The sequence below is a fragment of the Temnothorax americanus genome, unplaced genomic scaffold (assembly GCF_048541705.1).
Source record: "Temnothorax americanus isolate GAGA-0224 unplaced genomic scaffold, ASM4854170v1 Scaffold4, whole genome shotgun sequence".
In the NCBI taxonomy this organism is placed as follows: Eukaryota; Metazoa; Arthropoda; class Insecta; order Hymenoptera; family Formicidae; genus Temnothorax; species Temnothorax americanus.
The window spans coordinates 5,121,515-5,128,967 of record NW_027509547.1 but is presented as its reverse complement, the minus strand read 5'-3'; the positions used below and the strand labels follow the sequence as shown (position 1 = coordinate 5,128,967).

The 7,453-nt window shown below is 33.4% G+C and overlaps 1 protein-coding gene across 3 annotated transcripts in view; it reads left to right on the top strand.

Annotated features, from left to right (window-relative positions):
- Positions 1–4,222: 4,222 nt before the first annotated feature.
- Positions 4,223–7,453, top strand: part of Rgk3 (Rad, Gem/Kir family member 3) — a 39,724-nt gene continuing 36,493 nt past the window's right edge. The window contains exon 1 of one of the 3 annotated variants that reach the window (XM_077415894.1): positions 4,223–4,468. The gene's annotated coding sequence lies outside the window, so the exon portion shown is untranslated. Of the gene's footprint in view, positions 4,626–7,453 lie in introns of all 3 variants that reach the window. The other 2 variants (XM_077415893.1, XM_077415895.1) reach the window with 2 other exon arrangements.

Sequence of the window (7,453 nt, the reverse complement as noted above, 5' to 3'; positions counted from 1 at the left end):
ACCCTCCATTATGCGTTCGCGGTGCGGGTTAAAGCGCAAGATGCACTTCACAATACATTCAGGTATATTGTTAAATTAAATAGATAATCTTTTTATCATAAGGAATGTACTTAATTTATCTTAAAACTTACATTTAAAAATTCTAAGGAAATGAGATATTTATTAAAGTTCCATGATTATCATTTTATTCTTGTATAAGATAAAAACATATCGAAAAATATGCAACGATAGATATTTATAAATAATTAATGCATTTATAAAGGTTTAAATTTACAACTATAAATTTATAAGTTGTTATAAATTTGGTACATCCGGATGCATCCCCTAGATTTTGTAGATCTGTAAGTCCATGACTTGCGATTCGCGGAATTATCGTGTTGATGGACGATAAATTTTGAAGGTCTTACATCGCGTTTTAGCATGATTATAAAATTTCGCTTCGGAAAAGATACACGGTATTTTCGAAAGATATGAGCTAGGCGCGTCTTTTGATTGACAGACCTGTAATTTTGCGAGAGTTATTCGACACGAAGCTCCGGACACAATGATAAATGAGATTTCTGACACAGCAATATCTTCGACTTTACCGGAACGTGGCGGTGTCGCTTTTTCAACGGACAAATAAACAATATCGCGCGAAATAATAATTATGGCAAGCGGGGAAACCAACGATAAATTTAATTCGGTCGATCGACCTTTTGCGGCGGCCGGCGCGGCGCTTAAAATTCATTACCAAGTTTTAATTAAAAATTAACTTTTATTTTTGTGCGCGATAGAAAATATCATCGTCGAAAAATGAGAAGTTCAACACCGCTTTGGCGCGTATGAATATTCGGTTTGCCACTTTCGTTCGTCGATCGTTTTAATTGGATTGATAATAACGCGCATCTTATAATTAATAGGGAACTGTGTATGTCACCGCACATTCACGGATCTGGTAAACTAATGAGGAAGTAAGCAATTCTCTCTATACTGTCTCTCTCACTCCCAAAGTGACCATCCGCAACGGATGGCATTTGCAATTAGGACTACCTAATTTCGAATGTGGCGCACCACGATTGGATTGCGCGTGTTGAATCATCATATAGATCACGCCGCTGACCCGTAAGGAATTATTGTTCATTTTGAACAAACCGCACTTTGTACGCATGCTTTAGTAATACCCACGTGATTATGTTAAATATGGATTTGAAATGTGAAACGATATAAAAATTCTACAAAAAGTAACTTAAATAATATAAAGGATAAACTATAAAGAGCAAAGAGAAAATTAATAGTTTAAAGAATTTATTAATAAACTTAAAGAGGATTTATTACTAGATAATAAAAATTCTGCAACAGTTTACATAAATCAGATTTAATTATTTAGTAAAATGGGAACTGTAAATTCAACTGCAAACTCAGTTAAACTCGTCTTTTAACTCAACAAAGGAGAATCGCAATCAACATTGAGAAGTTTTCCCACGGACCACGTTGAATACATTTTGCTGACAATTGCGGTTACGCAAGCGAGGAACTGTCCAAAAATTATCTTATTTAACTGCGTCAGTTTAATCATACTGAACAACAAACAGTTTCTTTTTTACCATTTTTCCAGTAACTTGCGCGCGAATTTGTTCGGCCGTTCATGAGTCATTTAGATAATTTGCATAAATGCGATCTTTTCTTTCTTGAACATTTTAAAGTAATTTAACAAATTATATATATAGAAATTAAAAGAATTTATATATATATATATATATATATTTATTTATAAATACATTATTTATATTATAGTTCGTTGATATCCTTGAGAGAAAAAGTGTTTCCAGGGGCAGAAAAGGGAAGATGCCACAAAGAGGCCAGCGGAGAAAGTGGGAGCGAAGAATCGTATTGGTGCAGAAGGTTGATTCGGTTTCGTCTTGAAATAGCTTTAGACCACCACATGTCAAAAATATACCATGCGGCGTGTTGAGTCTAAATGTTGGGCGGACAGGGCAAAACGGGATAAAGAGAAGAATGCAATGCCGATGAATAATACGCGTTAGGAACAAATTTTACAGATAATTATACCGAAATTGTGGGACTACTTTTATGTTACGCAAACATTTTTCCAAGAAGAAAGGTAATAGCACTTTACGAGTGCTATTATCCTTCCTCATGGTATCGACCATCGATACCGTTGACAAAGAACTTGGGGTTTAAGAAGATGATTTAGTGTTTCGAATGGGCTTTATGGCACTAAAATGTATTCTGTCCACAAGTCGAGAAACCCACAAATCATAAGCATTTTTGGATTTACGGGGTACGTAGACTCAGCCTTAACTGAAAGTATAGAGAAAATTCAACATTGTAATAAGTAAAAAATATTATTGAAATATTATTGAAAATGTTATTATACACTCTCTGTTATGTAATAACAATAAAGCGCTTGTTTTAAACGTTTTGTTAGCAATTATATTTTATTATAATTTAATATAAAAACTTACCAGTTTTTAAAAATACACTCTCTGATTTTTATTTAATGGTTTGTAAAAAATAATCTGATCATTCTAACACACGTAAAAATTTAGTAAGTTTAAAAATTTCGGAGACTGCTATATTTGTAAATATGTTAAAACAAAAGCTAGGAATTAGTATGAATATTATAAATAATACATTTTTGTTAAATTGACAAAGTATATTTTTGATGGAAAATTGCGAAATTGCTTTCACACGAAACTGACATGTGTAATCTCTACAGTTTACGCTGGTTTATGACGGAAATCCTCATTTCTCGAACTGATAACCAACGTCATAGTTCAGAATTCTATTCTCGTTTGCACATATTGAAAACCTTCTTGGAATTTCCTTGTTATGACACACGGACGCATTGTGAAACCAAATGAGCGCTGAAACTTAAAACATGTACCTATACTTTGTGTCAATTTTTTAAAAGTACGTCCTATCTTTTTGGCTATTTCATATTAATTAGTTATATATAATCGTGAAATTATCAACTCATCAGATAATCAAATGATGAAATAAAAAGAACTTAAATAATAGCTGATTTTCTCTCACTTTCTTTCTCTTGATAAAGTTGTTTCTATCTTATTGAGATACTGACTCATTGAAATAGTGACGCAGTATTTTTCGTAATTAAGCACGCTGACTATGTAAAATAAACCGTGAATAAGATTTAAGCAAATAGCTTGTTTATATAAAGAAAAATGAATAGATTTCTTCGGACAAGGTACACGGTGCCAATGTACGAGGTGATGGTGCCAGAATGACGACTTTCCTGAAACGATTTAAAACTGTAGTACTTCGTAGTAATCTTGCGAACAGACATGAGCCAGCTTTCGCGGATTTCGTCATCTATCGCCAGAATTTAAACAGGTTGGTGTTCAGAACGAATACGTCACGATACGTCATCCGGACTAGTTTATAGATAGTGACAGCAAATCTAGCAATCGTAGGATTTGCCGTTCGAGAAATTTTTTAAGTTATATAAATGTGCAAATAAAATTATTTTACATATATGCAACAGTGTTCCACTAATTTGCAAACTTTATTTAATTGTGAATAAATTGTCGTGCATTAAGCATGAATGTTGCATTTAGTGATTTATGACTGCATCGGTAAATCACATTACATCAATGTATTAATTAATGTCAATAACAATCTGTTAACTTTATATTTCCCTCGAAAATATACTCTGCTGTTGTTCCATATTATACCAATTCAAGAAGAAATTTTAGCTTATTTTTAACAATAAGTGGATAATTAGCAGATATTATTTTAGGTATATTTTCTGAAGTCCAAAAAACAAAGAAGTTTTGTGACAAAATAAAATGACTCTTCTTGCTGAGATATCACAAGTCACGCTGCTGAGATATCGTAAGTCAAAGTTAGTGCTGCCGATCTAATAGAGATAAAGTTTTTATTAAGTTACATATCACTCAAGCGTTAAACTTTCTTAGACGGGCAATCAAACATTTCCCCTTCCGGGAAACATTCATTTCTCATATACTCATATTGCACTTGTCCGTTTTAATTGGGATTAAAATAATTAATGTACCGGCAAGGATTATCAACACACTTCTTTGTTAGATGCTAATTCCGTAGTTTCTGGTGATTCCCCGCGAAGTATCTCGCACGTTCGCCGAATCGCTGAAGAGCCACAGCGTGCGGAATTGGATGCGCACCAACTTCGTCGTCGCTTTCTCATCGTGATCTTCAACGAAGTCTCCGGTTGTGGTCGGTGACGAGGGTGTGCAAGAAAGAGCCAACGCCGACGCCTGGCGTCGGTTCTCGCCCTAGCGGCCGCCGCGACGCCGAGTTTGCCGTCAGTGTGCCGCGCATCGTCGGACGTGCATCGTGTCGGTCGAGTCGCCGCTCGTGTGTGCGAGCCAATCGAGACATGTGATTCGAACCCGTCGCGATCGCCGGGAAGGATGAAGTAGAAAATGACGAGGAGATATCCCACGATCGTGGACGGCCTAAAGTGGTAAGGATCGATCGTCGCGCGCGGCATATCGATCCGGAGAGATCGCGAATTCGGGGCAAATACGAGAGCAGACATCGGTGATGTCTTGGAGTGATATCTCGAGACGGAGAGGCGCGAATATCATCTCTCTCGATATAATTACGGTTAAAGGGCAGAGGTTGTTAAGTTTATAGAAAAAAGGGGATAATTACGGCCGTGGCGGAGCTCTTGAAAGAGTGGAACACGGAGATGAACATATGGGGGGGACAGATCGGCGGAGATGTTTATGCGTCTCCCTAGAAGATTTATGCGAAACGCTATCTATAATTAGTCGGCGGAAAAAATAAGTCAACGAGGAGAGCGCAGTGATTATCGTACGGGAGAGAAAAAACCGATGTTCCGACTTTGAAATTGTCGAAGGGCGGTCTCTCTCTCTCTCTCTCTCTCTCTCTCTCTCTCTCTCTCTCTCTCTCTCTTTCTGTTTTGCCCTTAACTCTTTTGTAGAGTGAGTTAAATAATACTGAATAATTGAATGTAAAAGTACTTCTATATCCTGACGGGTAAATAATTATTGTAATATAGCTTCTGTTATAATGAAGTATGTATATTTTCGATGTTTGATATGAGGATTATAAATTAAGGTTACATTATTATGCAGAAAAGTAAAAAATATTTGAAATATTTATTGAGAATATTAACAAATACTAATTTATTTCAATTATTACAGCAGCAATTAACGTAACATATGAAAATATTTTATATTTAATTTGTTATATTTTATTTGTTCAATACAAGCAAATTTAATTTTAAATCTAGTTTCAATGAATATTAACAGAAATGATGTTATTTATTTTAAACATTTATATATAATTTTATATATATATATAGTTTCAAAAATGTTGCTTCGTTGAATACATCACATATATCACATTTTATATTCTCGTCAAGTTGATAATATTTCAAAAAAAGATTTATTTTATCTTCCTCCCTCTATAACTTTAAAATAAGACTTACTTATTGTTCAGCAATAAGATATTTAATATTTGGCAAGAGGTGGGCAAAAATACTTTATATGCACATACATATAAAAAAGCAATTTAGAACTTAACACAGAAGTGTTAGTAGAAAATAAGTCGTTAATTACATGTCAATGTATTTTGAGTATTTTGTAACATTATTTACGTGTACAATTCATTCTGATTCTCGTATTTTCGTACATATTAGATCTGAATGTTCGATAATTGAAGAAATTGTACAGTTGAATAGAAGTTGTTAAAAATATCGACGGATTCAATACTTCAAGTTGTGTATACACAAGGAAAAATATGATTAAATAATAATAAAAAATATGTAAGAGAGGCGACCTAACACAAGTAAGTCTTATTATCTTTTTGGTGTGCTTATGTCATAAACTTTAAAGCTTCTTTAATTACAAAAATAGTACAGCAGTAAAAGTAACAAGATATGAAAAGAGAGTATCGAGGTTTTACAAAGGTGGCGTATATAATTTTTACGACAACTCGCAACCTCGATCACATAATGTGAAGTTATGTTGCGTTCATAAAGTACTTATGCAGACTATCGATTTTAACGCATAACGTTAATGAGGAGGACCTCGTAAGACCTTTTCTCACTCCTGTCAGAGTAAAGCTTCAGTTCCTCTACTTAATCCTGTTAGTCTATCTATGGTAAACGCGCCCTCGCGTGATATATTATTTCACAAAGAAGGCACCTTACGAGAGAAGGGCTTTAAATAAAGTCCGTTGCAACATCGCATTCGTTAAAGATATTTCCTTGTCATTGTTATTTTATGCCCCTTTTATAGACGAGAACTCATGTTGCATTGTGATAAAAGCAGACATAAAATAGTTTTTTATGTGGATCATCTTTTTATAATCTTTTTATAATATGCGAAAAAGGGTAGTTTAATAAATTGAAACAAAATAATAATAAATGTAATATTATTATATTAATTATATATGTATTAACTTATTTTTATTTGTTTTTTATTTCGAAAAATGATTCTTTATTCAGATATTAAGAATATTGAGAAATGTATGAAATATTTTGATTGAAAGAATATTATAGATAAAAAGTGAAAAAAAATTATATTTAAATAATTAGAAAAACAAAATTATATATAAAGTGATAATATGTATCAGTAAAATTACTTGAATATACAGAGAGATAATTATCACTAGCAACAAGTTATTTAATTTCATCGGCACTCTCTTATAGTCTCAAAGTAAAATACACGACCAGGCATAAACTCCGAAGAGAATATATTGATAAGGTATCACAAAGTTGTATTGGTCGGACTGAGCTTTATCTTTGTCGATACTCGATTATAGTTGCCGGAACGTCTTCACGCGTACCGATATCTTCCCTATGTATCGCGTTCACCGTAACTTCGACAGCTTCGACAGTCCACAGAGATGTCTTTCAACTATGCCAAGTTCCGCCTGAAACTTCGAATGCTGTCAACTACGTTCTCAATGTTGTCACTGATCTTTATCCTATTCAATCCGAGTTAGGCAAGACACATTTCCAATCGCTTAAACTTGGATTTGATTGAGTTAAATATTTCCCGAGTTTTGTAAATTTATATTTGGAAGGAAATGTTAAGTATAATATTCCAATTAATTAGCATTTTTAAGTTCTCGTTTTTCTTAAGGTTTCATAGTTTCCAAAAGTTCCTTTTGCATGCATCCACACTTTAATTCTTCTTCTTTAAATTAGTTATCTTTGATTTCTACTTTTTTCAATTGTTCTTACTACACTATTACACTCACAAATAATGTATGTTTATGTGTGATGTGTAGATGCATATATAAGTATCTGCAATGTATTGAGCTCTTTGATTCGCTAAGCTCGAATGATATATTGTGCTGATCAGGATTTAAATAGATATTAGTTTTCTAAAACCTTAATTAATAAATTTACAATTAAAATATGAGACAAATTATTTCGAAATAACTTATCTGAATGTAATGTGAAATAAAATTA